Consider the following 27,114-nt stretch of genomic DNA (forward strand, 5'->3'; position numbering starts at 1 on the left):
TTGAAAATAATTTTAAATACAGTTGACCTTAAAAATAATTATAATATATGATAATGGCAACTATTTTTTTTCCTCGTTGCAATCATCGCGAGGTCATTCGCGTTTACGATAAAAAAGGAAAAAAAAAACTACTCAAGAATACTAAGAATATAGTTGCAAGTCATTTTGATGATCATCACTTTTTGTAGTAAAATTAATCACATATTTTACATATTATGTAGTATATATATATATATATATATATATATATATATATATATATATTAATACATTAATTTTTAATAATATTCTAATTAAATAATAATGTGTCAAATGTGTGACAGATTTAAGAAATATAATCATATAATCCTGTTCATGCGCATCGAATTTTATTTAAAATTTTATATAAAAAGCGAAAAATGAGGAAAATATAAAGGAAATAAATGAACGTTATCTGCTAGAAAGAATGTCAAACTTGCGCGCGACGACAATATCGAGAGATCGTGTCGAAAGATCTTAGACTCAAACTGTTCTCGTGTCAACAAACGAAACAATTTTGACAACTATTTGCCATTTCTTATGCTGTAATTCGGTCAGAATTAGACTGCGCGCGACATCGTCGGCTCATCCTATATAACACGTGAATGAAAAACGCGCTGGGAGCACCGATTGTGGGTCTTTGCGGAGGCATCCGTTAAGATTATACAAGCACTCGGACGCCCACGCAAAGTACGCAAGGCACGTGTGCATCGCACTTGTAAATTCCTCTTTATCGACCATGGTGTGTCTTTTAAGGGACTTTATTTGGAAGTAGATGAAAAAACGTTTCCGACACTCTGAAACGTTTTAAGAAAATATTATCGATCATTGCGTGGCATTTTAATAGTCTTACTTTTTGTATCAAAATGAGCTTGCGCTCATTTGAGAATTAGTTTGGAAGATTTAATTACTTAGGATGAGAGAGATCAGAATGATTATCATTTAAATACTAAAACCTACACTTGATTAGAAGTGTCTCGTGAAAACATATTAAATCATGATATTAAATCAATAATGCAAACGACGTTCTTATGCAAAACATTAGATTTGCAAATTTGCGCGAGACAAATATAATTATATAACATGTTTTGCGATAAAGTTGCAAATATACTTATCGCGCATTTTAATTTTCATTAATATACATCGTCGTGAACATTGAGTTTTTTCGAAAAATTTTCTTCAATCTTGCCCGATCTTTATTACAAGTGTTATCGCGCGCCGCTTGGTTCATGAATTTTAATCGGTGTTCTGGTAATCTGAAAAGCGTGTTTCGATGGATTCGCTTCGTTTTATCTACGAACAACTCGTTCGAACAGTTTGCTATAAGTTAGAATGTCTGTTCGAAAGTTTACCACGAGATAAAAAATTGTTGCATCATATGTACAGTGTATCCCCGTACATATGAGACATCTAATAAGACAGGTGATAATGAAAATGAATGGTCTTCGCTGTCGTCGATAGTGCGATAATATTGCGTTTGACAGACAAACGCACTAAAATTTGCAAGAATACTTAAATACTTGGAAAGAAAAATTTGCCATTGAAATTTTTTACATTTCAACGATAATAAATATCTAATTTTTTATGTTATTTAATAGAATCTTTTACTAATTATTTATCATATTTTTTTATTTGTTTCTGAAGAGATGTACGATGAGAGAGAGTACGACTAATATTATTTTAATTTAATATACATGTACTAGATGAGAATTAATTTTAATAACATATTTTCAAGATAACATTTTTGTAAAGGATTCTGATAATGTATTTCTAGGTTCAAATTAATGAAAATCTTCGTTCAACTTGTATCGAGTGCTCTAAAGGATGACTGTACTTATAATTTCTTTGAATAATTTTCGAATTTTGAATTTTTTAACTCAAAATTTAATTGGATGTTCTTTATTCTTATACAATTTTTTAAATATAAATCATCTTTGCAATATATTAATTGAATATTATCCATAATTTACACGCATGGTTTTTCATCGAAGTGTTTCTAAATTAGAATTTCTTTTTTTTTTTTTTTTATTTTGAAATGAAAAAGCCTTGCGAGTTTTTGTAATTTTTTAGCACTTTTAAAGACTATCCAATTTGCGGACAACGCGTTTTCCCGGCCGGTTTCTTCGAGGTCGCGAATGCGCTTTAAGGCCGCAAACTGTAAGTCGACGCGGCCGACAGTTAACAGCAGGTCAATAAGCCTCGCTCTCGGGCCAGATAAAACGCCCCTTTCTCTCGCTCTCGCGTGCTCCGCCGCTCTCGGTGCGACTTTAAAACCCCGGGGATATACCAGGCTGTATATCTCCCGCGCAGCAAATACCTCGTACAGCTCGATTATTGTTCGAGTCTTTTCACTGCGAGTTATGTCGTACAAAATTGCTCTATTGTCATGTTATCTACGATGTTATCGATGTGCGCAAATCAAGTTTTTTTTCGCTTTAAGATAACTTGAAGAATCTGTCACACTCGCAGTCTCTTGTACACACGCTGCACCGTAGTAATAATTAGTATCTTCGAAATTATAGATTAATTAAAAGGAAAACTTTATCGAACAAATTGCATTATATTGTGTTGCAAAAAAAAGTATTGGATGATGATGATGAAAATTTTTTATAATATTATAGTTGCTTGAGAGATATAAATATCATCAACATATTTTTAACCATATATTTTTTTTGGTCGATTTCTTTAGTCATTCTGCATGTAAAAAGAGCAGAAAGCAAATAAAATCATCATTAGTTTGGTCAATAGTTAAGTTATTAAAAAGTGAATATTTTGCGAGATATTTCATTATTTATTTCGACATATTGTGACATAAAATGCGAAATATCTCGCGAAATATTTAACGACATCTCTCAATATCTTCGTATACAGAATAATTAGATGAATTGATATTTTAAAAAGATTATCTCATATAATGTAATATAACTGAAAATTTTAACAGAATATTAACTGAAATTTAACTCGTATAATCATTTCGATCGTTACTCCAAACGGTCCATCGGGGAAACACATGACGCGAGGGAGAGAGACTTTATCGTCTCTCTTTGCGAAACGAGGCGCGCCGCAATCTCCCGGCGATTCAGTTCGAGTTCCTCCTCTTTTCTCGGTCTCCCGCATCCTTCCGTTCCTCCCTTTCGCCGTCCATCCTCGTTCGTCCTCCTTCCTTCTTGGCTTCTCCCACAGATTCCTCTCCGATATGTTCGTTCGTGTCACCCACACGAGGACGCGCTTCTCGCCCGCGGGCACGATCCGAGCCGTCTCAGTTGGAGCTGAAGCCTGCAAGCAGGTGCGCCGGACGCATTCTGTGCATTCCACGGGTCTCGTCCTCATCCAGCATCACACGTCGGCCACCTCCTGCGTGCGTTCCTTGCGTCCTTATTTCTTGCCTTCCCTTCTCTCTTCTCTGTTTCGTCTTCTCCCTCTTCTTCTTCTTCTTCTTCTTCTCTCTCTCTTTCTCTCTCTCTCTCTCTCTCTCTTTCTTTCTCTTATTTCGGAACGCGTTTGCAACCGGGCTTTTTTCACGAAGATTTACGGTTTCTTCCGTAGAATCATCATCAACATCGTGTCCTTCTATCGATGCGCACCCCGTTGATGATCGCAATCTCGCGAACGAAACGCGATACCGAACGATTTCTCGAATCGCGACATCGTGCTCGTTACACGTGCCCGATAAAAACACCTCTGACATGTTATCAATTTTTAAAAGTCTATCAAAAGATAGTAGGTTTTCCGCGTGGATATCATTTGAGCGACGACGATATGTTATATTTGCGATGTCTTGGAGTAATCGATTCTATCATTACGATTTTAATGCGAGTCGATATTTGAAATTGATAAGTTATCTGTTGGGTATCTTTTATCTAAACACGCTGTTCGAAGCAATGTGGCAATAGATGCAAGCTGCTCGTGCAAGATAAGCGAGATTTGCGAGGTAACGAATCTAACTACATGATATGACATTGCAATTTAATGAAGTGCACTCGAGAAAAAGATAGAATAAATAATTTTTAAGAAGTATATTGCTCCGTGATAAGCACAGTAGCAATTAAAACGACAAAATATTTAAACGTTTGTAAGCATTTTCGATTTTTTGAACTATCACCGATTTATGCAAAAATTAATATTGAATAGATCTCTATTAATTATCTCAAAATACAAGAAATAAATAATCTATTTTTGTTATGTAATAAAAAATCCTTTAATTTTCTTGTAACAAATTTGTTACAACAAACGTTTTGGAAAGTTGTTAGAGAGTTATTAAAGTATATTAACATAATTAATATATTTTAATATATTAGAATATTATATATATATATATATATATATATATATATATATATATGTACTTGTACTGATATTAATTTATTAATTAATTTAATTATCGAAAGAGACGTTTGTTCTACGAGAATACATTTGATTAAAAGCGAGAAACTCCTCGGAACGAACGCGATGTTTCGCACGCGAACCCAACAATAGGAAATTATTATTTTCCGTCTGCTCGCGACAGATTCCGAAAGTATTATTTATATTCACCCCATGCCGGTCACGCGCGGCGTCTCAGTAACAATTAGCCGAGTGTCCGAAGGCGAGAACATTTGCATGTATAGAAGAGCGCGCGAATGGGAATTACTCCCCCTCGGGGCGCTGTATTTGTTCCGCGCCCTGTCAGTTGACTTGTCCTCAAAAGCAAACCACGTGTGTTTCTGGAACAAACGCAGCGGCCCGAGGCTATCCGTCGAATGACCAAACATGGCTTAGATAGGTTCTTTCTTCTTTTCTCTCTCTCTCTTTCTCTCACTCAGTATGTTCCGCAGTCGTGGATTCCCGTGACATTCGCGGTAAACGCGGATCAAGTTGGGGTTTCTCTATTAGGATCGTTTCTGGGAACGTGTACAAAATGAGACAATTTTAAAGAAATGCGAGAAATTTTTTCTCTATTGTAAAATAGCGCAATATTATGCTTAAATATTTTCAAGGAGGATTCGTACAGGTATGTGACTGAAATATTTTTTTGACGTTTTCAAATTTATACGAAATTCCAAATATAAATTTCTTTGTTGTCTCTACACAAGATGTCGTTTCGATATTATATATATATATATATATATATATATATATATATATATATATATATATTGTGTGGATATGTAAAATAATTGATTGGTGTTTTTATTAAATTGCCAATTATATAAAATAAGTAGGTTAGTCTTGAAAACTATAACGATGTTAAAATGTATTTATCAGCGATTTTATAAAATCTCGAATTACATTCGTGAAGAAAATAAGCAATTATATAAAATCACTTGATATTTCATAAAATTATTAATACAGTCAATGATTTTATAGAATAGTCAGAAATTGTTTCATAAAATCGCTTGGTAATAGTATATGTGCTAAATTATTCTGTACAGTTTCATATAAAACTGTTTGCTCGTGGAAAGAGCAAATAACTCATTCGTTCATTTTGAAAATTAAAAAACCTCCAAACAAATAAAATTGCATACCGTAATAAATATATTGATATATTTTGATAATGAAAACCATGTATATGTATTGTATAAATTTAATAATTGGCGAGATTCATTTCGTATCTTGTCGAGAAATGGAATATGGACACGGTTTTCAAACGTTTGTGCAAGCTTTCAAAGTAATCGCCCGAAGATACGCGTCAATTAGTGTCGGATTCTAATTATTTTAAATCCAATCTCGTGTTCCTCCTCTCTTCCCTCTTCCGTCCGGCGAATTAGTACATAAAAGGAGGAAAAGGAGAATTCATCGGCGGGGTCGCTTCTTCGTTCTCTCCGTCGCTTTCCTCGGAACATGCCGGTCTTATCTAACGACTCTCGCAATACGCCGAGCGCTGCGCATCGCCGCGTAATTATAGCCGACGGGAGTAATTGCTCTCAGGAACTGGGAAGCAGTTTGAGTTCTATCGTATATCGGGAAGGGTAAGAGAGAGGGAGAGAGAGAGAGAGAGAGAGACTCTAAACTCTCGATAAACTCGCCCGCGTTCGACGCTCTGCGAATGTATGAGTGTATACGACACGTTTAGCCGACACGAGGATGCAATTAGGATACACGCTCGCACGCAGTGTGTGCATTTCCATAACGCGTTTCCGAAAGCATCCCACCGTCGCGATATTCGCGCGCGTATCCTTCTGATGCCCTTAATTAATCGAAAGCCGATAAACCGCGGGCTACCGGAGCCAATTAATTCTGCCTCTTTCGCGATTTGTCTGATGTCAGTCGATTGAATATCATCTCTTCCGACATACGGAATATGTCACGAACTGACGTAGAATGCGATTATCAACAAGTTGACAATCAGCTGTTTATTTCGTTACTTAGGCGCTTGTTCCTGTAACGCAGAAATTATTTCGATCGAAACTCAATGCGCACCGTTTTGTCTTTTGTGCTAAAGGACACTGAATTTATGTATAATTAATCTTGAATTAATTGCCTCGTAATTCCATAGACAAAAAATATATAATCGCTTCTGCATTGAACTACGCTTGCTACTGTACTTGCTTTTACGCCGTTAGATATGCATATCACTCTAGACCTGTCCTACTTTAATTTTAATTCGTTTCCACCGCTTCTCAATTTGTGACGTTTCTCCGTTTGGTTGTGAAACGCGAAATCAAGCCAGTGGCTCCAAATTTATGACACGACGTCACGATACTCCACATTGAACCGTACAATAGAAAGTTTCAGCGTCACGTGTGCATACGAATATGTCCATGTCTAATAACCGTGTAATATACGTACGCACGTAATGTCTAATACGCGTAATAAATATACGCAATATACGCGCATGCGAGAAACACAGCAACGCATATATAATATATGCGGCCGAAGATAAGATAATAATAAGTAATATACACAGGCGTATCTAGGTATATAATGTATACATAATGTACTTGCTCATGACACGCGTAATATATGCGTAAATATACGCGCATAACAGACTCACGACATACATATGCATCGGTTCGCCCGCAGTCCTAAGAATAGAGCCCTTCGATTTTCTTCGGCTATTCCAGCTTCTACCCTCGTACGGCCGTGTTATACGGGGTGTCTTTTAAATACGAAGAGCGTAGTTATATAGCTGACGTTTACGTGGACGTAAACAACTTTGCGTACGTAAATCGAACGATCTCCGAAGAGATCCGTAGCTGTTAAAATCTTTCGCGCGTTTAGTTCCACAGATTGTACGATATGTTGGAAATCATCGTATGTTTCACGATCGTAAAACGTTTTCGATGGAGATTTTCGTGTGTTTTTCTCAAACTCGTATGAAACGATATAGAATATCAAACGATTAAGAGAATAGATTGTGCCTGAGACGTGGCGAGAGGTGATAGTTTTAAAATAACAAGACAAAGGAGCGACATGTGAACACGGGGTATGATAGACAATAGACGACATAGGTATTCTCTACTTAGACTCAAGGGCGGATCTGAAAAGTTTTCAAGGATGTTTTCTCAGTGTTAGAGAAGATAAAAACTTACAAGATTTCTGAGAAACTTGTATTACAAATATAAATTTAGAAATCGCGCATCGTTCTTAAAAAATTACATTGATTATTATATGATATCGTAGAAATATCAAGAAAGTGGAATCTTTGGAAATTAATTAAATTGTTTCCTCTTATGTACTTGCTTCGAACTTGAAACATGATAATTATGACTTAGATAAACTTTTAATTCATGAAAACATGTATTTTTTTATATATATAAATTTCAGGCATACTTCCTGTCATTTGTGAAAGTAATTAGATGCCTACACATAAATATGATGACAGTACGCTGAGTCAGCAAAAGACTATTGGATTTGTCATTTTTTTTTTTTTTTTTTCATTTTTTCACAGAACCCTTATTTTCAGACAATGTTTAAATCACGGAATATAAATAATAGAAGGGATATCTTGCATATTTAATTCGCAAAGGGATAGCGATCGAAATAGGATGGAAAGGACATGTGACACTACGGCTTCTCTTGTGTACGTTAGCTGAGGCTATTAATAACACTTGAAACGAAAAAAGGAGGCCGCAACATTTTCCGTAGGGGCCCCATTATTCGCACCGATTCGCATAATTCGGTTTAGGCCCGCATTAGGGACCGACGTTTATCCGACTTCGCGACGGCCGTGGAATTTACGAGCATTCTGGTTCTTTCTCTCTACGTCTCTTTCATTTTTTCTCTCTTTATTTCCTCTGTTTTTTTCTGCCTGCTTGCGAAAATTACTCAGAGGAGGCAGTAATGATTGCAACATGCAATCCCGCGACCTCCTTCGGTGTCACTCACTGTACTGTCAGTTTTTCTGCGTGTTTTTAACGGGTATTATAACGATCATTTTTTTTTTTTTTTAAATGGGAAATAACGCGCGTTAGTCCATTACATGTCATTATAAGAGCTGTTTATTTTTAAAATGATGTAAAATTTCTTTTTGTCACTTCTTATCAAGATCAAGTATTTACATCTCTGTATCTCGAAGAAAATAATTCAAAATTTTAGACACATTGTAATAAAAAAAAAAAAAAAAATTGGACGCATTTATTCCCATTTTTGTATTTTTCCATAAATACTATGAGAATATTAATTTTCTACATTTAAAATCATAATTATATACTGTTATATCTGATAATAAATGATAAAGATTTTGTTTCAAATATCATGACTTGCGGTCTATTCGATAAAAATCTCACGTCAATCCGAGCGCACGTTTAAAAGCGTGAAACGTAATGATTTTTCTACCACTTGTTGCAAGAGAAAATTAGTTTTGCTCTTTCCTGTCCTCGTCCTTCTAAATGTCGGACGATGTGATAAAAAGGGATTAAGCGCGTGCGCAAAAGAATCTCTTGATTCTTTTCATTCGAAGAACTCTATACGTTGTTGGAACGCGGCAAAGTGCTTATTGTGTTCGTAGCTTCCTCTTTTTACGGCGAGGAACAGTGATCCTCCTTTCCTCCGTTCCTCGAAGGTACGAAGCGAAATAACGATCGCCTTTGACCACGATGTTTATTAATCGATTATTGCTTTGTTTCTTTACATCTTCTCGAAATTCGGAAATCTGAAAGTGGCATCGGCCGGATACTCTAACGAGCTCGATATATGCAATTTGCCGCCTGAATTACGCTCTGTCATGAGAGGTTCGCGTGAAATGTTGTAGAGATCCCCCAGCATGCGGAGAGCCGTTTAGCCTGATTGCCTAAGGTTATTGCTTAGATAATGCGCTTCGCGACGTACGGTCGTCGCGTTTAATCGTGGCCATTGAGGCATTGTTTGCGGATAGCTACTATCGTCACGCCCCGGCGGTTTTGCCTGTCGTGCCTATAGCCGTTTTGCATTCGATAACGATACTACAAGCAAGCGGCCCCTAGACAAACCTGAATTTACGGAACGTGCGTGCGATAACAGCGAATGTTTTTATGGCCCGCATATGTACGAAACTTTGATGCTTTCATAAAAAGAAAGACAAGAAAAAAAAAAAAAAAATATGCTCACTCAGCGATGATATGTGTCGGTCGACTCGCGTCGTTTTTGTGGCTATGTTGAAGGTTTTTACTAAATTTTTGTTTTTATATAACGAATCTATATCTCTGATAATTTCACAAAATATTTCGCAGCGCTGGAAACGATTTCGGCATGTTTTTACCGCAAGATTAACATAGCCATTTACAATTTATGTCGAGACTATAAAGCGCGATGTATGTGTTTATATTAAGTATATATTATATTAATTTAAATAGCGTCATTTATCCAAGGCATTTTAAAAAAAATTATTTATCCATGAGGATCGAAGGTACGGCAATTCGGAAGACAAATTATTTAACAATAACTTCTAATCGTAATAATTGACTTATTATTTGTCTAATAATATATATTAACGTTGATATATATTTATAATATTATATGAATTCCCTTATATTCCCGAATAGAATAATAATCAGTTGACATGAGCGTCTCATTGTCAGAGTGCGTATCTTAAGCATGCACGTGTCAGTATCAAGAGGGAGGTGGTGAGATGGATGGACGAGAGACGGAGGTGGAGAGCAACCCAAGATCTGACGGGTCGACGGTGGGCACGGTGTGTTCTGAGTACGGTTCGAGTTATTGATCATAGCTGCATCCGATGCACCTCTGCCTTGCCGCAGGTGAGGCCGCCAATTCGCCGGCGCGCATCCCGTGCGTCGCGGCCTCGGATTTTTCGTGTCGACGGAGCACAGAAATACGAGCCGCATCTTTACGATCTACTTTATGGTCCATACTCTCTCGTTACCCTCTATTCCTCCCTCGGCAATTTTTATTTCTCCTCTCGGCAGTTTTTATCCGCTCGGGGAAATGAGAAGGCGCGAGGTCGCGCCTCGTGTCAGAAACTGCGTTGAGTGAGGCGCGCGAAACCTCGCATCTCGGAATGAATGTTGAGGAAAAAAACAAATGTAGTTTGTGTAGAATGAAACTATATTTGAATTGTATTGTGATATACACGCGAAATGTGTACGAGAATAAAAATATATATAGTGTATAAAAGACAATATTATATTATGAATCTTATGACATAATTATTTTATTTAATCATAAAATTAATTTGATTAATTATTTTAATCTTATCAATAAAAGATAGCTAATTTTTCACTACACTTCTACGGATGATGACACTTGATGTTATATGAGAGGGTGCTTTAACGTCTGATCGTTCTCGCATCACGAGAGTCACCTCGATCCGTTTAATTTGCTTGTATCTTGACGCACGTACGGCCGGCTGTGTACAAAATGAAAAATGCAAAACCCGTACAGAACGTGACGACAAACACCGCCATATGTGCAGTAAGCGGCGTTTCAAGTCTTGATATTTGTGCAAGTAGCAGCGGGGTAGCATCTGCAAAATTAATGCGAGCGCTATGATACACGCACGTGTATATGTGTATCTATATATAAGAAGTTATTGAAGTTTTGCGTTTGAAGCAAGATAATTTACTGAATATAAATTTAAGGAAAAAAAAAATAATATTACATTATTTAGTAAATTTATATAATAAAGACATATACACATATAAATTATTTAATTCAAGTATCCCGTAATCTCATAAATTTTATGATTTTAATAAATTTATAACTATGTCTACGGCTACATATATACAAAGTAATATGTAATTTTTTTAGGTAAAAAGACATAATTGTATTTTCGAATTATTATATAATACAGTTCACAAAAAACTGTATTATCGAATTATTGGTGATGACCTGATGACTATCACTTTCTATCATCTTTTATCGCTAATATAATAGCGTATTTTTTCCTTATCAAATTCATATTAACTCATTGCAAATTTAAATAATACGTTTTATATGCATAAAATTAACGACAAAAAATTCAAGATTTTCGAAAATATAATCAATGTTCAATAGTGCACATACGTGACGAGACTATTATTCTCATTCTCGGCAAAAGATTTAATTACTTAAACAGCAGCGGTTAACGGTTCGTTCTCTACTCCATTTACCTCGTTTTACCACATAACCGCGTCGCGCACAAACATATATGTACACACAAACGCGGCAACGTGTGCTTAAATTTCTGAACGCCTCTCTTGGCACACGTGATATTCTCTCAATTGTACGTAAATCGATGATATCGCGTCACCCAGAAACGCATCTGGTCGGCGTGCGGCTTGCGGATTCGCGCGAAATCTGCCGTACATATTGATCGAATTTGCCGATGGACAGAGCTGTACGTATGTACATTCTGCCCTTCATCGATCCGTCGTTGTCTCTCTCTCTCTGTCTTTCTCTATCCTCTATCTTCCGATCTTGTCGTTTTCTCGCGCGTCGTGTCGATGGGGAACGCCGGGGAAATCTTAAGGCGCTTAATGAACGAACGATAATTGAAATTTGTTTTCCCGCGGGACGATAAGCAGCGGCGACACAAGGTCTCTCAGTCCTTTCTTTTGTAATTTCCGCAATATCGCGGTATCACTCTCTCAAACTCGTTCCGGATTGTATTTGCGCCAACCGAGTTTTATTGTATATGTTCGGTTAGATGCACCGGTGATTATGTCGATAGATTTCATCAACCGGAAAAATTGTCTTCAAAACTACATATTCAGCTATATTTTTTTCATTTTGTTTCTAGGAAAAATTGTAAATAATATCTAAGGATATTGAAAAAATACTGGCTCTGGAAATAATAACGAGAGATTCTAAAATTTTTTTGCACGATACGAAGTGCGGATGTTAATTGGATATTTTAATTATTATTTTACTATAATTTGTTATTGTCTCTTCTCTTTAGTAAAAATATTTTGACGTTTGAAGAAGTTATAGGTTTTTTTCTTGCTGCAAAATTTTGTTATAATCCTTATCGTTGTTTAATCCTCTCGTACATTTGCCGTTTCTACATTTTAATGTTTCTGCCTGTTTTCAGTTGAGAAAAAAACGCAAATATAGTTACAGGTCGCGTCGCGCGAGCATAGAAATATTTCCGGGCGGATATTTCCATCGTGTACACGTGTAGCTTTTCCACAGAAAAACGGTAGTGGATAAATTGCATAAATACAGGTTAGTTGAGATTACGGATTTAATAATTCGAGCAAGAGAAAAATGTGTATTTGTATGTTACTTTCTTCTCTGACATGTCTCGCATCGTATTTCTCTCGAGCGATAAAATGAAAAAGATTCTGATAGCAAAGAGTATTATGTGATAAAATAAAATACTAATAAAATAAAAATTAATTAAATTCTTAAGTTGCAAATGATAAATTAAGTCACGATAACGAACGCATAAAATATAAAAATTCACAAATTGTTATGCTAATTAAATACAGATAGCCAAACGCATTCGATAAAGTTGCAAACACGGTGATATTAAATCGGCGTAAATGAGGTCCTCGAGCAAACCCGCTGAAACGTTTTGCTGAAATAAATATTCTACTACCATTGACGCTCAGTTTACGTAATAATCGTTTATCTAATGATCCATTAAATTTTGATAGGCGGTCTAAATCTGGGTTTCTAGTCGAATAGAGATTTGATATCATTAGATACGCGTTAGAGAATTGTTTGTTAGAATTAATTAGCGCAGCGTAATGGATAATATGCAGCAACAATGAGTTATTAACAGATTGTTCATTATCTCGATATATAATATTACACTTGGTCCACAGGACTCGAAAATTTCATTTTGAATCAAATAGAATACGCGATTACAGCTTTTTCGTTTGTTATAAGAGAATGTGAAAAAAAAAAAAAAACAATTATTGATTTTACTGTGCAAAATGAGATATGAGAATGTATCATGTAATTTTTTTTTATCACTTTTTTTTTATAAGAGAGAGTTAGATGTGGATGTAGATGTGTGTGATATTTTAATTAATGATTAAAATGTTCATTAAATCACAATATCAATTATCAAATCGTTTCGCTTTATTTTATAGGGGTTAGATTTAATTTTAATTATATATATAAAAAAAAAAAAACATTGTGACTTTCTTTTTTAACAGAATATCGGCAACAGTATTTTTTTCTACGGATCTTGTATCTCATATACATAGAATAAGGAAATGTTTACATTAACGAGAAATAACTTTCCCATTTTGCAACATCTTCTCTCTATTTCACTTGGCTGCAAATCGACGCGGAGGCGGATGAAAGATACACGAGGACGAAACGACAGCTCTGGGGAAAAATGTCACGGTAGCTAAATATATCGCGCGGCTCGAACGGAAACTTAAAACGAGAAGTGTCCTATGTTCGCTTCCGTCGGGAGCAGGAGGACGACGTACAATATATTTGCGCGTTTCTTTTCTCTTTAAACAGAGCGTTACTCTTCTTGCGTTCGCCAAGTGAGACGAAGATCGCGCGGGTAAAATCAATTTCTCTTCAAAACTTTAGTATCGTTATATGTGATTTTTATACGCGAACAAACTCGAGAATGCCACGGAATATTATTGAGTTGTCGAAAAGGGATATCAATTAGGATGTTAATAGCGGTAGAAAGAAAGAATGAGAGAGAAAGACAAGTATTACATGAAGGAGAGTTTTCGAGCTCCTTCCTCCTCGAGTGCAGCCTTCCAGACGTCGTTTTCGAGATTGAAACAGCTGACGAGGGATCAAATTATCGATATCACGATGGAAACGGAGCTTATTGCTTCCACGTAGGCAAGACGAGAAGCGTCCATGGGAACGCTGCACGAAGTTGCCGTTTGATACGGCTAATTGCTTGTCTCGTCCTCGGATGTTAACGAGTTATCTTTAGCACTTTTGTTTCGCGCGTAAATTACTTTGCGCCAGTCCACGTGCAATATTAATGAGAGTCATGTTCCGATGGGAGACTTAAATATATATATTCCATTTCATGGTATAACTTGTTCGGTATATTTATTGAAAATAATGTTTTATATAAATCTCATTATCAGCGAAATGTATACGAGAAAAAAAATTTCTTTAAGTATTTAAATCTCTCTCTCGCTCTCTCTCTCTTCATTTCTTTGGGAGTGTGTCAAATAAAAAATAAGAAATAAAAAATAACATTTTGTATTTATTATGGAAAAAAAAAATGTTCAAATTTTCTGTAAAAATTATTTGCTATTTTTTATGCAACTAGAATAAATATCCGGAAATATAATGCAATGCACGTTGCGTTACCTATCCGACACGCTATTATAAATAGAGTTTAGGATATCATAGCCATCTTGTTGCGGTTTCGCGGTAAAAATCGACGTTACGTCTTTTCTCTTCTTTATCGTCTGACAAGTATATATAAAAATGATCTTTTTTTTTCTTCTTCCTGTACTGCGCATGTAACGCTGTGCACAAAGGAATGTGATTTTCCGTCGCGAACGTTGCAATTTTTATTCTCGCCGACTCTCCGACAGCGACTCGCTATGCTTTTTCTTCGCCGTCAGTTGCGAACACTCGACCCCGCCAATTATTTCCACTTCTCCCCAACCGTCGTTCCTTTTCGCGACGCGGCCAAGACAGCCTTTGATTTTTACGAAACGTGCAACTTGCACGGAGATAAGGAATTTTCCGTCGCCGCTCTCGCTCTATGCGCCCCTTTAAGTCTCGCAATATCGTTTGCCTTAAAGGCTTGCGCGTCTCGGAACTCTTCGTGCAGGCTGGAAAAACTGGAGTCGATAATAGGATTTTCTCTCCCTCTTGATATCAAGTCAATTTTTCTCTAGTAATAATTTAGAAGATTTTGTTACGAGAAAAAGATAGAGAGAGAGAAAGAGTGGTTATTTCATTCTTCATTGGAATTTCTAACAAAGTTTTAAAAAAATTATAATTGAATAAAATTACATTAACGAATCCTATTTTATAAAAAAATGAATAACAAAAAATTATTAATATATAAATTACTTATAATATATATGTATATAAATTAAGACTTGGAATGTGCGTTATATAAAAATATATAATATATAAAGAATTTTTTTGGATTGCATGATTTTGCTGAAGATTTAAAATTTTTTACAGAATTTATATTGTATTTGATGCAAATATTTAATTAATATTTATTTAATAAATAAGTAACATTTAAATCGATTGCGTCCAATTAGATTCTTCTCTTCGATCGAAGAGATCGATGTGATATGTAATTTTCTGTTTACATGACATATCTGCGCATCTATCTGCTTCATTCTTCCGCGATGTATTTTGATATAACGAGCAGCGTTACGTCGCCAGCTTGTTTATCCGCGGCACGATTAAGCTAATCGATTCGAATTTAACTTGGAAACGGGCGCGCGGATATCGCGATGCCGCCAATTAAATTTCGAGTGGCTGCCTCTTACGGACTTCCTGCGAGCTTAATTGTCTCGTTACACGTCCTGCGATTATCGTTGGCTTATATATATATATATATATATATATATATATATATGTATACACATATGCATAGGTAGATAGGTTAGGCGTTTTGCTACGAAGGTCGACAATAATTACCTCGTTGCAGATCGTGATCGATACATTATAATACGATACGATGCAATCCTCAACAGAGCGCCTCGTTGTATGCAGCGATCGATTAGCTTGAACGTTGCTTTTCGTGCGTCGACGATAAACGCCTTTGAGAGAATTCATCATCAGCAAGTCGAAGTTGCTTTGTCAGATCACTTTCGATACTAAGATATTTTTATAGGCCGTTTCCGAGGAGAGTTTGTTTCCCGGAGAGCATTATCATGTTTCCTTTCACAAATTTTTCTCGACAAACCCACGCGTATTCGACTGGAATATTTGATGCTGTTTCAATGTATGCTGTTTTTATATCAATATTTTTTAAATGACAGCTTGTTGAGGAAATAGATTATTATGTAAACTCAAAAGTGTATCTGGTTTCTCCACGTTTCTTATGTAGAATGAGTCATCTCTCTATAATCTTATCTCGACCGAATGTGAAAAGTTTAAAAGTGAAACAGCTAAAAAAATCGGAAAACATGTTTCCAGTTTGATATCTCGGATTTTATATATTTTATATATGATATTTATGTCTCTATACAGATTTTTACTATATAACTTGAGAAGTCGCAATAATTGAAACATATTCTTGTATACTAAAATCATGTCGCTTTAACATGATATGTAATATTATTCTTGATTGTCAAAAGATTATCAAGTTTACTTTGAAAGAACGTTTTATAAGAAAAACTGAGACTTTCGAAATACGACGACACTTTTGTATTGTTTTCTTTTGAAATTCTTCTGACATAAAAATATCTTTGCGAGCAAGTGACTCGAATGACATTTTTCAATATTTATTAGCGAAAAATACAAACGCTTATTCTCATGAATTGGAATAGGGATCGCCGATCTCTCCGGCCTTGTAGTACCCGTCAGAGTTATCTGATAAACATCTTTATGCTTTTGGAATCGCTGACGTTACCTCGCAAATATATTTTTTCGCTCGAACGGGTCCGGGACGCGGACAAATCGCACGTGGCCGTCACGTGATTTTCCTTCCCGGCTTTTACGACGAAGGAAGGCGCCGCCAATTTATCACCGTCATCTTGGGCGTCACCTTTCCCGTCAAAAACGATGTCATCGTTAGTATCATCGGCAGCGTTTGTCGATATTCACGTGCGAAAAGTTGCAGCTGTTCGTCGGTGCACGCCGAGGAACGTACATATCGTTTTTGTTTTTTTTTCCCCTCCCTTTTGTCTTATACAGTAGATAGTCGATCTATCTCGGATGGCGTCTTTTTCTTATCTATGCTTTTATGATTTGCGGATTGGTTACGAAAATATTTTTCTGTTTTTGTCGATGTGGGAAATGTTCTTCGAACCGAATTTAATATAAGAATAAATATAAGGCGAGACGAGCGGAGGAAAAGTGATAATTTGAAAATATAAATCGAATTAATTTATGTTATTTTAAAAAAATATTGAAAGAATATAAAGAACGTAAAGAAAACACAGAAATTATATTGTAAATTTTAAGAATTTTTCAATGATAAAATTAATTATTGTTGCAAAATTATCGCGTAAAATGACGCCGTATTTCAAATTATCAATGAATTATAAGCTATACGATTGCTGATAACGGTGATTTTTAACTGCTAAATGACTTATCAGTATTTTATTATCTGGGAAATTACGTTGAATTATCAGCAAAGTCTTCAGTGGAGGGATCGGTATGAATCGCATTAGTTCCCGCTTAAAGATTCCGTTTGAGGATTCTTTCAAGCCCGGCGCATTTTACATTCCATTACTTTCCGATTATTCTGTAGAGTGACAAAAGAAGACATAAATAATAACTAAGTGGCGAATTTATTCTTTGCTTTATAGCCGTTCTGTTGAATACTTCATTAAAGTTTTGCTTACGCGATGCTTGTCAGTAACGTAAAGAGTTTGTCTTGGGTTAATTCATTTTTGAAAGCTTCTTTCAATAACGACGATGATGAAGTACCGATCACGAAAGCGTAAATATTTGATACTAATATTTGATATTTTCTTTTACCTTTCTTTTCTTATGTTATTTTCCCCTTACAGTCTCGCGAGTTTTTCCGCTATTGTTATTCTCCCCCATCTTTATGTTAGTTGCTTGGTTCTTCCAAAGAGACCAAAGTTCCTAATCAGTACATACTCGATCGTGCACTTACACACACACACACACACATACACACAGCAGCTTGTGTGTCAAAACCTTTTGCTTATTGTTAGATGTAAATGTCTTACTAAAAGGTCTTTATATTTCGCTTTGACATCTTGGGTCAAATGTCGATTTCCGATATTTGCGAGCTAGGTCGGAGAACGTTTATGCAACGCACTCGATTGGGATTGCTCTTGCATTAACTCAGTAAGTCTTAGATAAATCTTGAAAAGACGAAAATATAACATCAAAGAAAGATATATATATATATATATATATTACTTTATATATATTAATATTACTTTTTAAAAATATAACTTTGGTAGATTCGTTGAATTTGAAGTTGGAATCGGAATTTTTCTAACAGAAATTTAACTAATTATTTTCACTGCTAGTTTGTGATTTTTAATGTCATAGAGATGACATAGAAATGCAAACTTGAGAAAAATTCAGAGTTGCTTCTTGCTAAATAATTCGATGCATATAAAAAGGAAGTAGAACACGAGCGTAAAGCGAAATGGCGGGAAGGAACACGAGAGACGTCTAAAAACGTCCTTGGGGGGGCCCTCGGGTCGTCAAGGTGAGCGGAAAGCGAGTGTAATTGTCGTTGAACTGAAGACTCGTTGGCCCGAGGAGCGCGAGCGAATGTGCATGATGATTCATTTATGAGCTGCGCATGAATAAACGATCGTACGCGAGGTAAGTCATTCATTTACTTTACCGAATGCGCGCGCGACGCGGCGAGTAAAGACGCGAAGCGGGAAGAGGAGAGAAAAATACCATCTCGTAGCTGCATCTCACATTAGTGATGCAGTAACGTTGCATTCATGCTGCCTCGAATAACGAGAACGTCAGTTTCGTTTGACGGCGCAAGAGAAATCTGAATGTTTTGACAGTTTATAAGTTCTAGAATCTGAGCTATATACATATAACATAACAGAGATTATATATTTATATATTTATAAAATATAGTTAAAAAAAAATAGTTGTTTTGAATCCAAAAGAAAGGATCATGATTTCTTGTAATTTTTATATTAAGTATTTAATATGTTAATGTTTTAGAAATGATGAAATCCATTACATCATAATTAAGGAGAGATTAAAATTGTAAAGAAAGTTTATTTTAATTCATTTTATCATATTACGACGGGTTCGACAAATTTTTATTTTTTTCAAAATCAAATATTGTTAAAATTGTTAGTAATTGAAAAAAAATTTTTTTCAAATTTAGGAAAATTAAAGCTAAAAACAATTTTATTATTAATTTTAGTCTTAACAAGAAATTCTTTTAATTGAAAGCTGTCACAACATAGTTTAAAAAAAAAAAAAAAACAAAATAGACCTTTTCTAGAACGTCATGTATCTTAAATTTAGATAACTTTTAGATGAAGAATTTTAAATGATACATTATCCTAAAAATGCCTTTTTTCTTACTTTAACTTGAAGTTTCTCAAATTGTGACAAAACCTTCTCGAAGTAATCGCATAAAGTAAAATCGTATTGAATATCAAAAAACTTGGCAAGGGACAATTACTTTTTTTTTCTCTCAAGCTTGTTTTTTTTTTGTTGAACTGCATAATGTAGAGAGTACATATGTAATTTAGATTCTGTAGTAAAAAGCTCTACATAAGTCTTCGTTCGCGTGACGTTGCGAGTTAGAGAGAGCACGACAGTAACAGACCCGAGGCAAATGGATTGAATCCTCGAGATGTAATCAGGGACTTGGTATTTACATTATACATACATATGCACGAAATATTTCGCGCGTAGCACTTAACCCTATATCTCTCTAATTTGGCCCGGTTATCGTTCTCGTGACATTTCGAGGACGAGATTCAAGAGCGCGGAGATACAGACGCCACGTGCATAATGATGGAGGAATCGCGCGGAGACGCGCAGATTCTCGGAATTCTCGGAATCTCTCGGTGCGCGAGCCTTTACTCTCGTGCGAATCCCGATTATACGTGCCACGAGTTGGCCTCATAAGCGTTCTCCGGGATGCTTTTCAAAACTTGATGAGCACGCTCATCGTCCGATTCGTCGGAATCGAAGCTATATAAGTATTTGAATGTGAGTAGAAAAAAGAAGAGTGGAAAAAAAGTATTTCATAGAAATAATTTTTCCACCATTCGTATATATATATATATATATAAACTCTTTTAAGAAAGAGATATATATATATATATATATATATATATATATATATATATATATATATATATATATATCTTCCTCAAAAGAATTTTTCCTCAATATCTCAATTGATTGCGCGTTAATTTCCTCGTATGATTTCCAAGAGATATTGCTCGCGAGAAATAAGTACCGGATAATTAATAATTATGTCGACATCGATCAATTCCGAGAATTCGTATATCTCGTGTTAATTTACCAATGAGTACTTGAATTTCGAACATCTCATAATCTTTCAATACTCGATTTATCCTGTCAATCTTTATAGCAAAAATATCGAATTAATCTTAAGAGAGATGAATTTATTAATAAGAAGATTTTCATATTGCAAGAATATAGGGATGAGAAATAATAAAAGGATAATTTTTTTAGGAAAAGTAAATTTTCCAATAAAAAAATATTTACATAAGAGTAAAGAGAATAACTGTTTACACAATCGATTAATGGTTGTACATGGCGAACGTGGCACCTAACGTAAGTTGACAGGAGCCAATGACCGAGAGCGAGGCGCGATAAAAGCGGACAACTAAATGCGTAACTCACGAAGGAAGTGGAGTCTCTTATCGCGAGACTATGCGTATAGTATATCCTCGTCGTTCTCGATCCATAGCATTCGCGACGTGACGGCACCCAATATCCTTTCCGCGATATGCAAACGTAACCCACATTTCTCCCTCGATGGTACGTAAATATTTATCATCCCGGATCCTACACGGCCCGCAAACTTAATGAATTTAGCCGTGCTAATCTAGTCCCGGGTATAATGAGAACCCAGTTTTGCAGTCGTCGTTCTATCACGGAAGTTGTCGGTTCGACGAATCAACGTCGCGCCGCCGGTTGGATCCAATTTTCCAGAGAATTTTAATGTCAAAGATTCCGCGACGTAGGATGATTTTCTTCTAAAGTCCTCGCTGCGTAAAGAACTGATTTTCGGTTTAAAAAAATCTGTGAGTGAATGGACAATTCGAGGGCGATTTCGTGACATCATTCGCGATAGCTGACAGTATGATGACAAGCTCCGCGTTGGCGAAACGACGTGTTTAACAATTTTACGACGATCCGCGGTGGTCTTAATCATTCGCTTTACGAGTTGGTGAAATATTAAGTTCTATCACGGATACTGAACAGCGCGAAGATGTCACCGTCGTCGCGTCGGTTCACTGGAATCCTCCCGTTATGTAATTGGACAGTTTAGACGAAGTCTAACTCACTGAAGTTTGGACGAAACTTCGAATTGCACTGCGCATTCGCAAGCGCACATGGAAGAGAGAAATAGAGGAGGAGGAGGAGGTAGGAATAATATGAAAAAAAAAATTTTATCCAGATACGGTTTTGTTTCTTTTACAATTCTGTAAAACGTCTTCCTTCTCTTTCTACATCTTTTAAGATATCTAATAAAATGCAATGAATATTATTTTCTCTCCATTTATCTTATGAATTAATCAATCGCGATCAGAGCGAAGATATTATTTAATTCTCCTATGATAGAAAGAGAAGACAAAAATCGGTGAGAGAGCCGTCGACGTTGAATCACTTGCGGGCGGTATGAACGATGCGGCAAATCGACCCTCGAGAGTGATAGACTTGGCACGTTTCCAATCTCGTTGAGGAAAAGGAACGAGGATGCTACTGCGGGTGGTCCCCTTAATTAACTTGTTTCGCCGCGCACTCGGACGCGGAAGACTACGTGACGACGTTCTACAAATCTGTGCGCATTAGTCCTTTTACGTGTCGCATTAAAGCCGGCGTGTCTCTGCCACTCTTAAATTTCCCCACAAATTTCTCCTCAAAATCGATCGCGCGCTGAAAAAGAGAGAGTTCTCTATCAGCCAGATATTTTATAGAGAGAAGCCAATTAATTGTCACTTTGATTGTGGCTTTGAATTGTCATATTAAGGCCAGTATATGTATATATCCATGCTTTAATTATATGCTTTTGTTCAACTTGAATTTTCAACTTGTGTTATAACATTATTTAAACAAAAAAATTTTATACGTTCTGTAATGATATATTAAAGTTGCAGTTTAAATTATTAAATATTTTATAGGGACAGTGGCGCTTTTTGAAAACTTGTTTTCTCTCTCATACAATCTGAAATATCTTTGTTTGCTTATCTACTTATTCACTCTTCAATAAAAGATATTAAAGTCATGTGTCTAGCTATATATAAAAACTATAAGTCTAGCTATATATAAAAATTATATGTATTTTAGAATGTGTGTATATAACGAGATTTTGATATTTTTTTTAATTATAAAAATTTAACGATATTTTTTGCATATTTAAATACAAAAATAATTCACTGGGAAAAAATCGAACGTGAAATATAATCGATAAATCTACTCGATTACAAGTTTGTGTTATCAAAATTTACATTACGCGAAACACGTTTTTTTTTTCTGTTCAGCTACTATAGCTATGCACATAAAGATCGCAGTATAGCGCATTAGTGCATCATAATCTAATCTAATCTAATCTTTCATCGTTATTGATCTCTGTTCTAGATCGTTACATCGTTCAAAAGTCATGGTCTTCATGAGAAAAGACACATTCTGCAGTTTGAACTGAGTATCGTGCTGTTTGAATTCGCGCGGCGATTACCGCGATCTCGAAAGTTTCTTCGGCGAGAGGAGGAAAACGAAGTTTTCGAAGGAGTGGCACGTGAGAAACCGAAGAAATAAAAGGTGGAAATAAACGTAAGGTAAGTCTTCTCACTACATACATATTTGGCGTTGTTATCAACTCCTCCATGGATTTTCTATCTAAAAGTCATATATATCGTATTTGAAGAAACAATAAAGCGTGACGAATCGCAACAATATTATGATATTTTTCAATTAAAAGATTAAAAGATTAATTTTTTTTTGTTTCTCCTCAATTTCAAATAATTTATATATATGTATATAATAAAAAAAAATTCTATTTTTGCATAATCTATATCAGATAATATTGCGATATTTTTTAATTATAACATTATATTATCTTTTTTTATTTCTTCTCAATTTCGAATAATTTGTGTAATAAGATTATATGCGAGAGAAAGATAAGTATTTGTAGCGGACAAATGATATGACCGTATTATTCTAATGCAAAGAGCATTTTATCCGGTTTTTAAATTATTCATTCGCGGATTATTTAAATTTTACATTTTTTATCGCTCGTTATGTAATCGGTTCGTGAGATGAAGTTTTCGTCCTCGAAAGTGTTTTCTTAGATCTCTCGGTTATCAAGGGGATTCACGGTTTGTTCCACCCTAACGGACTACTAGGATTGCACTCGTGGGATTTATATGGGATGGCGCGCGCGTACATTCCGGTTACTTACCACTTCCCTTAGCTCTCTCCGCGTGGAAGTGCTGTCGAGCCAAATGGAGAGCTCTCTGGTGATCTAAAAATAGTTTCTGCCCGGCGGAAAATGCTTCGTACACCCTCGTACGTCAAAGGACGACGGGGATCCTTGTCAAGCTGTTGGTTGGAAAGACGCCGCGAAAAATGTGACGACGCGATAATTGCATTGCGTCGTCGTGATTGATGGCGATGCGCGAAAACAAAAAGACTGGTTATGTGCACGGATAAATTGAAACAATAGAACTTTGTAGAGTGAACAATGTTTATCCGGTCAATCTCTACTCGTAGATTTATTTATCACAGCGCGATAAAATATAATTCGAAATATGTCTAAGGGTCTCAATATTGAAGAAGTCTCTCCTTTTTTGTCGAATTTTGTCGAAACTAAACTAGGATATATATGCTATGTTTTCGAGAAATTAAAGTAACTGAAAATAATATCTGTTTTTTATATTAATTTTGCGATTTTTTTCATAAAGAATCTTTAATTGATTTAAGACTTATTCATAAAAGAATAAATTACATTTATTTTTTGACGAAATCATAGGATAACGTTATATCGAGAATATAATTTATAATTTTTATAATAATTAGCGTGGATAAAGATATTAATAAAATAGGGCGTTGAATATTATTGTTAAATATATCGAAAGAAGTTGAAAATTAATATTATCATTGTTTCTTATCTTGGAGAGTATTGCAGCTTACCTAATGTCGTAAAATAACTACTTATTATCACTTTACGATAAACTTGATACACATACATTTGCAATCTTCTTCGATATTTATTTATTAATGAATATTTAAAATATACAGACTATTAACGATAATTATTTAAATATAGTTTTGTTTGGATAAAACATTTTAAAAAAATTATTTTTTTTTTTTTTTTAATAGATGAAAATATAAATTTATAGGAAATATTTATTTAAAGTGCAATAATTAAAATTATTGAAATAAGAATTTTAAACAAATATTAAAAATTTTTATTAAAAATAATATTTGAGGGATGAAAAATTTTCAAATACTTGCACATTGTCTGTTTGTAATTATTTTAAATATTACAGCAAGAAAAATAACTAGACAAAGAAAATAAGAGAACAGATTCATATTTATTTCAAAAGTAATTATTATTCTATATTTTATTTATTTATTTAATGTCAATTTACAAAAATATAATTTGATAAAAAGCACAAATAAAATAAGAAGAATCACATTTTGAAAAATAAGTAAATAGAATGAGAGTACAAATTTGTTGAGAATAATATGTGAATATTTTATTGCTCATATAATGAGAGAAATACTTATTTAAATTGATTATTTGAAATCTCTAACGGGGAATATATATTTAAAATATTTATCTTTGATTCGTAAAATCAACTACATATTTCAAGTAGGATTTAATTTAATGTATTAATTATATATATAATAATGATTATTATATAAATAGCAATTTATTATTATTTTGTATATTAATTATTTATTATATATAATGCAATAGAGAAGAAAAACGTAAAGTTTTTTATTACAAATTTTATTACAAATTTTTGTTTTGTACTGGTTTATTGTTTTTTATTTTACTTTGTTTTTATTACGATGACTCAAAAGTCTGCGCGTTCCGATATCTGCTTCTTCAAAATTCCGCATATTTTGCATTTACAATGGAATGCGTTAATCGATAAGTAATATGCAGTCCAAATCTCTCTTTCGAGCATGTTGCAATATTTACAGAATATCGCTGCCGAATTTATTGCTACCGAGGGAATATCGTTACTTCCCTAAACTTATGCGTAAATAACTTAAGAATACGATTATGCGCATCATTTGCATTGGCATTTTATACGATGTTCGCGAACAATTAAAAACTCGATCAGAGACAAGTATTTTTCCAATGTTAATGAAAAAAACAGCTTTCTGATACTTGGCGCGTTTGAATTTTTCCACCTTCAATTATGTCTGTCTACTGAAACAAAGCGAAAGATCATTTTCTCGACAGCCGATGTGCGAAAATGGCCCGTGGAGTTTTTCTTTCGTTAATTGATACTAGCCGCTGTCAGGTTAGGTAATGAATTCAATCCTCATTAAACGCGTACGAAAGAGAGAGGCTTCCGGGAGATCCTTTACTGACAATCTGTCGATTCATTACTGGCGTCCTTTTGTTACATTCGTGACAACGTTTCACTTTGGCGCCATGTTACCTTCCATTATTCATTATGCGATAGAAATTCAACCAACTTTTGCAACATTTATTTCCATATTATCATAATAGCGTACGAGGAAATACAATAATTCTTTAAATAATTCTGTTAGTAAAAGCTGTTATTTTTCGGATTTTTTTCTCAATGAAAACTTAAATTAAATTTTTTTTTTTTAATTTTCAATTTAAAGAGACATTTGTGACTCTATTTTAAATTTAATTAAATATTTAAATTACAAGTTTAACTAATTTTTATGGAATATTTTAGGAATTTAAAGAAAAGATTAATATTTGAATACTGAAATATTAAGTAATACTGTTTTTTAAATCAATGATATATTTTTTTTTAATTGAACAACATTTGCTGTATTTTTAATCTGTAATGCTAAGCACTTTTAATCAAGCTTGATGTCGTTCAAATTTTTGCTACAGCAGTTCGCTTCAAATATTTACTGAATAATTCCATGAAGAAACCACTTGAACTTTCCTAATGTTATGAAAACTTAAATTTTCAATTTAAAAAAAAAGTTGTTACCAAATTCGTCAAATAGTTTATGTATAATGTATGCGGCGGCAGTCCGTACAGTTTTTCTTTTTCTTTTCCTTTTTTTCTTAAGGTAAGACATTTTTTTCTAATCGATAATCGAGCGGATAGAGGGCGGAGAGGAAAAGCATATTTTGCATCTTTTCGAATATTCTCTAAGGCGAACTTGGTTTACTCTGAACTTTCCGCTTTGCAATTGCTTTCATGCTTGCCTCATTCTGTACTAATACATATACTGTACACACGTACATGCATACAAACACATTCATACACTGATGCATACACAGCAACGCATAGATCATCTTCTGAGAGAGTTTGCTGTGAAGGTTTCTCCCTTCCTGCGGCTTCACCCGTTTTTCACTCCGTGGTTTCGTTGTAAGATATAATACATAAAGCTTCGCTTTTACATTGTGGATGTATCGGTCACTTTACCGTAGCCGTATCCATTTTATATCCGATTGATGCAAGTAAATTGGACAATCGCAATCTGCTGGAAACTTATCAGATTTTATACTCCACTTGTTACTTACTACGTTGCTCTGTCGCGGAATTGATTTCTGTGGAATCGAAATGGGAAACGAGAGATGAAATAAACAAGCGTCTGCGACAGTTTTGATTTTATATAACGGAAGAATTTTTATATTTAATATATAAATGTAAAGATTGCTAATATGCTATATATATATATAAAATTTTTAGCATAATTTTAGAATTTATTTAGCTTTAA

General features: G+C 34.7%; 1 protein-coding gene across 1 annotated transcript in view; it reads left to right on the forward strand.

Moving 5' to 3' along the window:
* LOC126851381 (uncharacterized) overlaps positions 1 to 27,114 on the forward strand; it is a 127,836-nt gene that overhangs the window by 12,970 nt on the left and 87,752 nt on the right. Inside the window, exon 3 of the mRNA XM_050595292.1 lies at positions 22,804 to 23,000. The gene's annotated coding sequence lies outside the window, so the exon portion shown is untranslated. The remainder of the gene's footprint in view (positions 1 to 22,803; positions 23,001 to 27,114) is intronic.

Source organism: Cataglyphis hispanica, chromosome 8 (assembly GCF_021464435.1).
Source record: "Cataglyphis hispanica isolate Lineage 1 chromosome 8, ULB_Chis1_1.0, whole genome shotgun sequence".
In the NCBI taxonomy this organism is placed as follows: Eukaryota; Metazoa; Arthropoda; class Insecta; order Hymenoptera; family Formicidae; genus Cataglyphis; species Cataglyphis hispanica.